The 9682-nt window shown below is 47.5% G+C and overlaps 1 long non-coding RNA gene across 1 annotated transcript; it reads right to left on the bottom strand.

The window, feature by feature from the left end:
- Positions 1–337: 337 nt before the first annotated feature.
- On the bottom strand, positions 338–8037 carry LOC137888588 (uncharacterized). Its single transcript, XR_011105155.1, has 3 exons — positions 7087–8037; positions 2848–2923; positions 338–501 (listed from the first exon to the last, which is right to left on the bottom strand). It is a non-coding gene; the product is annotated as an uncharacterized lncRNA (long non-coding RNA).
- Positions 8038–9682: the final 1645 nt, after the last annotated feature.

Below are 9682 nucleotides of genomic sequence, written 5' to 3' on the forward strand. Positions count from 1 at the left end.
GAGACGTCACAACACAAAGGACCTGGAGCCGAGGGAACGCTGAGGCCAGCGAACACAGACCTGGAGTAACGGCTACGATGTGAAGCAAGACTGCACAACAGGTCCTGAAGACACGCAACCAAGAGCAACACGTAGCGCGCGTGCGCGCACACACACACACACACACACACACACACACACACACACACACACACACACACACACACACACACACACACACACACACACACACACACACACACACACACACACACACACACACACACACACACACACACAGCGATCCAGCGCAGCGAGGGCGAACACGAAACGGCAGCGCAGGGTGCCACTCACCGTGTGGTATCCCCGGTCTATGGGCGGCTTCCCGGTGGGGTACGGATCCACGGTGTCGATGATGGTCTGCCTCTCCCCTTTCTGGTTGATCTTCCGGAAGCGCCGGCGGGACTGCCTGTGCGAGGCTTGCCGCTGAAAGTACTCCTCATTTTCATCCATATAGTCCACCTGGAAAACGATAGTGAGGGAGGGAGACGTGAGAGAGGGGGGAGTGACTGTCTTCATCTTCATTCACGCCCAAAAGCACACAAACACACAACCCCCACCCCCCCTCCTAAAAAAAACAAAACACCACCCTCCTATACTCCATCTCCGATTCCTCCTCCTCCTCCTCCTCCCGCCTCGCTCGTCGCGTAAAAATAGAAGTGTGTGTGTGGGCTGCGCGGTGCACACCTACGTCAAAAGGGTGCTCACGGCGCGAAAAAAACAAAACAAGGGAGACCGAGGGAGGGAGGAGAGCGAGGAGATGGAGAGCGGCGGGGCGCAGATCGATCGACGAGACTGATAAACAGGAGACGGAGGAACAGACGGAGGAACGGACGGAGGAAGGGACGCACTCTCCACTCTCTGCGCGTCTGTTAAACGCATCAACCACAATGAAACTGCATGTTGAAACGAGATAAATCAGGCTTTTTTCATTTAATGAAATTCGAAGGAGGGGGTGAAAAAAAAGAGAAAAGAACATTTTCCAAGTGGAAACTGTCACAGGATGCCAGGTCCACATGTGTGCAGTGAAGTCATATTCTACGGTTTTCTACTGAGCGGCACCACTCTGCTGCCTGGCAGCTTTGAGTTCACGCTGGAACCACACGTTTTAAGTCTCTCTCTCTCTCTCTCTCTCTCTCTCTCTCTCTCTCCCCAACTGCTGCCATGACTACGGCGTGTGAGTGAGAGCGTAAGTGTGATTGTGTGTCGAATTGCAAATGTGTACGTGTGTGTGTGTGTGTGTGTGTGTGTGTGTGTGTGTGTGTGAGGGCATGTACAGCAACTAGCATTTCTTTTCTTCTTCATCTGACGTTGTTGGTCTCTTCGCTCATGTTTGTAACTGTGTGCATCTCATACTTATTGGGTTGGTGGGGGGGGGGGGGGGGGGGGTCTCTATATATATATGTATATGTATCTATATACCAGCAGCACTTAAATCCCTTCCTCGGTAATTGCAGGGCGGGTTGGCACCCATTATAGCAAAAAAAAATAAAGGGGTATAAGGCCAGAAAGTGTCTGCAGCTAGCAGAGCAGAGGGTGTTATTACCGAGGGGGTTTGTGAGGAGCTGCTGCTGATACAGGATCAGTTACAAGAAGGCCCCCCCCCCCCCCCCCCCCCCATCTACAACGACACAGCAATTACAACATGTGATGTGCTGTGGCTGCAGTCGTTATTATATATTATATACCGGCAAGACGTGGGTTGTGTGTCATGTCTTAAAAAAAAAAAACAAAGGCGGATTTGCATGTGCTAGAAATGGTGGAGAACGAAGTGTGTGTGTGTGTGTGTGTGTGTGTGTGTGTGTGTGTGTGTGTGTGTGTGTGTTTGAGGAACGCGCTAGAAACCAGAATCAAACATTAACACCTCAGCGGTGGACAAATGGTCGGCCGGCGCAGCGTGCACAGCTTTGTTCACTGGCCCTCAACACTCGAAGCAAAACACAATATCAGTTATGTTTCTCGTCTGTGTTCCTCTTTACATATGAATCCGTCTGAGGAGGTTCATGACGATAAGAAACTATAAAAGCAACACTTTCTCTTCTTGTCTTATACCGTCTATCTGCAAGGCTTCATGTCAATCATTCAGTCGGTACAGAAGTTAGAAGATGGCGCCGTGAACGACAGCTGACGACGTCGGTTCGGTCTCTGGAAACACCGCCGCCCCTTTATGCACAAAAAGATGCATCTGTTCTGATATCTGCAGGCCTCAGAGAGCTTCTGGTGAACAGATGATTGAGACGGCGGCCATTTGTTTCGGAACGAGCGCTTTTTGTGAGCCAACATTTTGATTTGCCATAAAACTGGGTCAGAGCTTCTCCCCGCCGCGGACTGGAGCGACTCCGCACTCCATTAAAGACGATAAAACACAGCTGCGCTTCGGGGCCGGGATCAAACGTCAATAGGAGGCACTTATGAAAGATTAGTAGGAAAACATCACAGGAGCAACTCTGTGCTACACGGTTTGGTGATCCACCGGATGGAGTCCACTCTGAACACATCAAGGAGCTCCAGAATCAATCGATCACTATCCGCTACGCTGACATCAGAGAAAAGCTCTACTTCGTTATCGGAACACCAAAGAACCAGAACCAGGTTCTATTCTAGATCAGGTGACTGTGATGTTCCTGTTAGGATATAAAGGAACCAGTCAGCGGTGAAGAGCACTCTGGTTTGGATCGGATTTGGGTTATACGTCATTGAAAATTGACACATTTTGGAGGGAAAAGCTTCGTCAAAAATAACAAAAATGACATTTAAAAAAAATGATAATGTGTGCGTTTGACACCCGTGTGATGAAACGAGACTCACCACAATCATCTCTGAGGGTTCCAGGACGATGCACTCACATCCACGCCGCAGGCTGCCGGCCGATCGCTTCCCAAAACTGGACAGAAAGAAGAAAAGAAGAATTTAATGAAGCGATGAGGAAAAAAAGTAGAATTTGGACGTCAACATTTACCGAATAAAAGCAAAGGAGTTCACGTCGTTTCCCTGTAAGATCTGTTCATGGCATATTCAGTTAAGAATCGGTAAGTCTGTGCCCGACATTTTAAATACGCAGTGTGGAATTTCTGTATAAAAAGTTGAACAGAGCGGCATTGAATGGACAGTTCCTCCTTTCAGCTGGGACCACGCCCACCCGAAGGGAAACACCACCCGCCTCTGGAAAAGTCCACTTTCACGACGTCACAGTTTGTACAGTAAGCCTCGCGCCTAACAACGAGGGGGGGAGGGGGGGACCGGGGGGAGTATTTAAAAAAAATAAATAAAAAATGTCTCCAAAAGGAGGGCAGCGGCCATGGAAACTTTGAGCATGAGGAGATCACAACTTGTGGGCTTGATGAAGAATGCAGCCTTTGTCCAGCAGAGACACAAGGACTTCCTTGTTTGTTTTATTTTTAACATCTTTCGACTACATCTGCTCGGTTTGTGAGATAAACCTCAAGTGACTCCAAGAGGACAGACGGATGTCGAGTCCGAGCGCCTCGTGCTGTGCAGGATTTTAGACCTGCAGGTGAGACACTTATCTTTAAAAGGACATACTGAAAACATGCATTTAGAGCTGAAATGCAGAAATATGATTATTTGCTGCGATGACATCTTTTGGACTGTTGGTTGAGCAAAACAAGCTAATTCATGGATGTCTTTTTGATGCTGTGATGTTCACTGTTCACTAGTTTTTGGCATTTGGAGACTAAACGATGATTGTTTTACATCAATCCATAATGCAAATCATCTCAACGTACAGACCTATATCCTCATCTCTTGCAGTGACTCGCTGTTCTTTCTCAACTCCTCACCCGTCGAGGCCTTTTCTCCCCAAACCTCGGCGTGTAATCGATACACAGCGAGTCGCTGCGGGCGGAGAAGCGTTCTCCTCGCTGCTCGCGGTGAAGTGAGCGTCTACCTGCGTCGAGGCTGCGGAGGCGTCAGCTCTCCATCGACAGGCGCAGACCTCGGGCGCAGCGTGGTCCCAATGCGTCCACGTGTTGGGGACACTTTGGCAAAGAGCAAATCAGGATTTTCTTTTTTTGTGGCGTCTTTTATTTTGTAAAAGTGGATTCCGCTTGCTTTGCTTTTCTCTTTCTGCCTCCTCTCACAGTGGAGCCTTTGTGGTGCGTTGCGATGTTGTGACGTTTCCTCTTTTGTCAGCTGTTCTGTTGTGTTTCTCTGCCGCAAGTTCACTCCACTAATTTGTTTCTTACTTTCTGACGCCTCTCGAACTGCAGTTTGTCAAATAAGTCCACATGATTACAGTCAAGTTCTGCTGAGAAGCACGAACTGAAATCAAAAGACAACTGGACCGGACCGGACCCCCGGAGTTCCACCACGTGGGCCAAACGGAGCTCCAGCACGGAGAGAGCTTACTCTGCGTTTTCTCTCACAAGAAGACAAACGCTGTAATTCTTTCACAACTTATTTCCAGCAAAACATGGATTTTGTCAGCTGGGCAGCAGCTTCAGAGCCCGTTTGATCCGGGTTGGGTTTTTTTTGCAGACGTTTGGAGTCGGTACCGGGTCTCTGATCCTGTTTGAGCCTCCTCTAGGGCCGGCTCTACTTTTTTGGGAAAAGCACAGCTGGTGAATCCAGCCGTTACACATCGCGAAACACGTCGGGCCACCAAAAACGTTCAACAACAAAGCGACATGTTCAATCATGTTCCTCCATTACATTCCCGACGTGAGTCATCCCAATCCTCCATTTCGCGGGAGGCGAACCTCCACACTGGCAACGTGAGATATTAGAGAAGGGATTATGGAAGTGGAGAGCTGAGGGGGCGGGAGGCTTTCTCAAACACATACGTGTCTTGTTTGGAAGATTAAAGCCTCCGCTGCTCTGTGACGAGTCCTAAGCACATATTAAAGCACCAGGTCTGCTGTGCGGGTGAATGTATATCAGGCAACAGAGAAACAGACACGTGGTTTGGGCATATTTGCAGCAGTCAACACTGTAGCACTGCAAAGTTTGACCAATGCAAAGTATTTGAATTTCCATTAAGCCCTACCGATAATGTGCGCACGATCTATCTGCCATTACTAATGCTGCACCGAGGAATTCGGGTCACGATGACGTCAGGGTGGTGCTTTCTTTCTCTGGGAATGAAAGTGTGTGCTGACCGACAAACGGACCAAACCTGATAAGAAAAAGATAAGGAATGCGCCAGCTGGTGGAGCGGCTTTGGAAGTCAGTTATGACAGAGATGATCGGCGTCGTGCTCTGCACACAACAACGCCGTTACACGTGCCGCGTTAAAAAGAACCCATTATCTTCACTCCACTTCACTTTATTGTCCCTTCAAGGGGGGAATTCACTGAGAGGCCATTAACAATACAAGAGACAACATGAAGACATAAAGATGCAGCTCATAGAGACAGAAGAGCCCTCATCAAACGCAGAACCAAGTCACAAATGTTCAATGAACATCTCTGAGAAACGTTTGTGCAGCAGCTTCATGACGCGTTCACGTCATCTCGGAGTTTCCTTAAATTACCAGTTTCTCACTTCCAAGTGCTCATTATGACGGCAAACCTGGATGTTTCTGAAAAACTTGACGGATTCAAATTGACACTTTCCAAACAAACATGGACGCCCTCATGTCAGCCAAAGGCTGCTGCTCAAGGTAATAAAACCCACATTAAATGAATATAGTGCCGCGTCGTCAATTCAACTCAACTTCACAATCATAACAATTATGATCACAAGCGTCTTGATCTAAAAGGTAAAAGCTGCATCAGCAGCAGCACCTGTTGCATAAAGATGACGTCTCTCGCCTCTGCCGAGAAGATTTGGCATTTGTGCAAGTCAGGAACAAGATATTATGAATAATAATATTTAAAGATCCTCCGTATGAGCTGGTTTCAGACGGCCGGTATGAAGCCCTCCCTCCCTCCCTCCCTGTTGACTGACGGACACCTCCCCTGCCTCGGTGGCCTCGCGTTCCCCTCCCGTTACACAACAAGCCCGGCCGTCTGGAATGTCATTCCGCATGCATCACCGGCCTTTCGCTCTGCGAGCCCGACAGCACCGCCGCCAAAAACCTCAGATCCATTCTGCCGTCTGACTGAACCGGTGCAATCCCTAATCTGCACCCCTGGTCTGAGCTGGAGGAGGAGGAGGGTGGGGGGGGGGGCTCCTCACTCTGTTAATCCCTTTAACTGAGTAAATGGTGAGAGGGCACAACAGCTTTTTTTAACCCACCGGACCCTTCACAAAAAAAAAAAAAAAAAAAAAAAAAAGGACAAAAGATTAAACTGGTTATGCAAGAGTTCAGAGCCAGCTCAGAGGAATGAGGGAGGTGGAGGTCAGAGGAGGGAGAGGAGGACTCTGAAGTGACGCTCAATGAAAACAGCATCCAGGCTTGAGGACCAACACCCCCCCCCCCCCCCCCTGAGCTGCAGCGGTCCGTCAGACCACCTCTCACCTTGCGAGAAACATAAACAGAATTCCTCGGAGCGACGGCGTGGCCGCGCGACAACGCGTGTGCCCCCGAAATCCTTTGCCCCCCCCCGCTTCTGAAATAGACGGCGAAACCGATTGCCGAGAATGTTGCGAATGGCACGTGACTTTAGCTCTTCCCAAAATACAACACACAAGAAAAGGTTACTGAAGTAGAGTTTTAGAGAGAGAGAGAGAGAGACTAAGCTAGCCGCCCAAAACTTTTCCAAGATGTATCAATCAATCATCGCCGCATCTATAAACCATTTCCAACACATTCTCCCCACAGCAGGAGCTCCATCTTTGTTTTGGTTTCAAAGTTGCCAAAAGTCTTGTGTAACCCCCCCCCCCCCCCCCTCTACCAAAACATGAAGAACACACACACCCCTTTTTTTTGTCTCACTGGCAGCACACACTGCTGCGCACTGACAGATCCAAAATAACATCAGAGACGCGTTTCACATTCCAGACTTGAAGGTTATACTGAAACCGGCTCCGGAGACGAGTCAGATTTTTTTTAAATCACGACCCAAAAAACCCACACAGGAGTCTTTTTCCGGGCCAGAGCTTCCTGTGAGCCATAATACAGGAGAGTTCAGTCTGGACACTCACCCCCCCCCCGACTCTGCACAACCGCTCCCAGAGTGACACCACCAGCAGATGAGATGAGAGGATCCCCGCCGTTAGTCCACAGTCGGTCCGACAAGCACGGTCCAAGTCCCGACACTTTGGTGAGACTGCGGCATATCGTGCTGCGCACACCGAGTGTTGCTGTCTGAGAATGGGAGTGTGTGTGGCTCTGAAACTGTGTGTGTGGATCAGCCTCTGCCCAATGGCTCTCGCTCTCTCTCTCTCTCTCTCTCTCTCTCTCTCTCTCTCTCTCTCTCTCTCTCTCTCTCTCTCTCTCTCTCTCTCTCTCTCTCTCTCTCTCTCTCTCTCTCTCTCTCTCTCTCTCTCTCTCTCTCTCTCTCTCTCTCTCTCTCTCTAACATGGTGCGCTGACTACAGCCAGCATTCCAGCGTACGACTCACTTCCTGGCACAGAGACACAAGTGAGTGACAGGACGGTGTGTGTGTGTGTGTGTGTGTGTGTGTGTGTGTGTTCATGTCAGTGTGTAGGCGTGGACAGCTCCTGATCTCCCCTTTCGGTAAAAGTTACTCATCAACAACCTTTATCGTGAATTCTGTAGAATTTAATAAATTAATACTCGACTGAAATATCTTTAGAATAATGAGTTGATACATGTTACTTGTAAATGTTGAACACATTTTCCAGGAGAATGTGTTCGTCTAACAGCATATATACTTCCCAGCATGCATAGCTAAATGCTCCATAAGCTTTATTTTTCTCTCCTTTGATGAAAGCTTGTTTATGGGTGTTTTTTTGTTTTTTTTTTACACATGTGACTCTAATCAGTCACGTAGTCGTTGTGATCCTCGTCTGAATGTAAAACAACACAGCTCCAGATTTAATGAGCAGGCAGCATGGAGGGTGAAGGATTAGACTTTAAACTGCTTCACTGGTGAAGAATAAACACAATTGGAAACTAGCAACTCTTGTCAGTATTTAACTTCAGAGCCGATTGAACTTCATGTCTTAGTTTGTCTGTGGAGACAAACAGATCAATAGGATGGTCAAAAATGCAGAATCCCACAAAGCAATTTGGTATTGTCCCCTGAACTGTTCACACTCAGTTTATATATTGCTTTTTATTGAACATATGAAGCATCCTCAGCGTGACTTCATCAGACGTGTTCACAGGCTGTGTACCAGTTAGTGGAGGAGCTCTTTAAATGACGCTACAGCTCATGATCACAGTGATCTATCCCACAGAAGTTCAGCTCAACTTCACAGTTAAAAAGGGTCCAAGTCACTCATAACTTTATGTCATAATCAACGTATATTTGACGGTTATGTTGGTCAATATGAGTCACTGCTGGCAACAACCAGACAGAGTTAGTTCTGAATGTTTTTCTCTAGAAAAAGAGGAAAACTCTTCTCATCGCTTGCACAATCAGTTTTAAAATATGTGATTATAGACGCATTTCAACATCCACCGCATTAACGTCCAATAACATGAACTCTGCAGTCACGGTTACTGTTGTTGTCAACCTCCACAGAACATACAGTAAACGAGCATCGGGTGACATCTGCGTTTTGCACGAAACGCCGAATAAATTACCACCGGATCGGCTCGTCATCTGCACTCACAGATGAGTCTGCCTGAGCTGCTGCTGGCCGACAGGAAGAAAACAAAAATGGTTTGACGCTTTACCGACCTTTTCATCGAGCCGCTCGCACAAACAACAGCGACGAAGGTAGACGTCGCGCCGCTAACTCGGGGCTGCTGATTAGCTCATATGAGGCGGGTTGTCAGGGAGCGGTTCAGTGAATGACCGGAGGTGAAGTCCTGACAGTCGACTGATGGTGATGATGAAGGGGAAGTACGAACCAGTGGGGGGTTAACACAGTGTGTGTCATGGTGGAAGTTAAGAGTTCCACACAGCAGTGAGTGTGTTTGAAACTGGAACTAAACATGTTCATTACACAACATCTGAAAATGAGGTCAACGCTCATAAATGTTGCTGATTTATGAAAAAAAAAAAAAAAAAAGCTGTTAAGACGGACATTACTTTGCCAAATTGTGGTTCTGACCATTGCTGGTTGTAGAGTTGCAGCATCAACACATCTATTTTTAGAAATAATTCATTTAGAAATAACTCCTATCTTGCTCATACATTTGCAACTTCTCTGAAGAAAAATTCAACCCCTCTCCACCAACCGCTCTGTTAAAGGTTACTGGATATTAAATAAAATAAAAAAAAATCACACTTCTTTTACATAAACTCAAGCCACAACGCCGAGACCAGACGACCCGACATCGACCTGATAACGGCCCCGGTCGACAGATGTGGAGCATCTGGAAAGACAACGAATGTCAGGGGCAACAACTGCCCGTGTTTGATGCACCAAACAGAAATAAGTCTAACGTACAGAATGTCCAAGGGCTTTTTATGTGTGACGTAGACCGAGAGCAGGAAAGAAAGTACGTAAAAACATACAACCGCACACGTATGTATGTACGTTAGGATGTTTCTTTTCCCACGAAACAAGAGCCTTCCTTCACCAATAGATGATGAATGATTCAGCTCCATTCATAAAACTGTTCTTACAAACGTAAGCATTTGCTTGATGTCACTAAAGACGG

This window comes from Cebidichthys violaceus, unplaced genomic scaffold (assembly GCF_023349555.1).
Source record: "Cebidichthys violaceus isolate CVI_PGR_0920_01 unplaced genomic scaffold, fCebVio1.0.p SCAF_550, whole genome shotgun sequence".
NCBI classification, from domain to species: Eukaryota; Metazoa; Chordata; class Actinopteri; order Perciformes; family Stichaeidae; genus Cebidichthys; species Cebidichthys violaceus.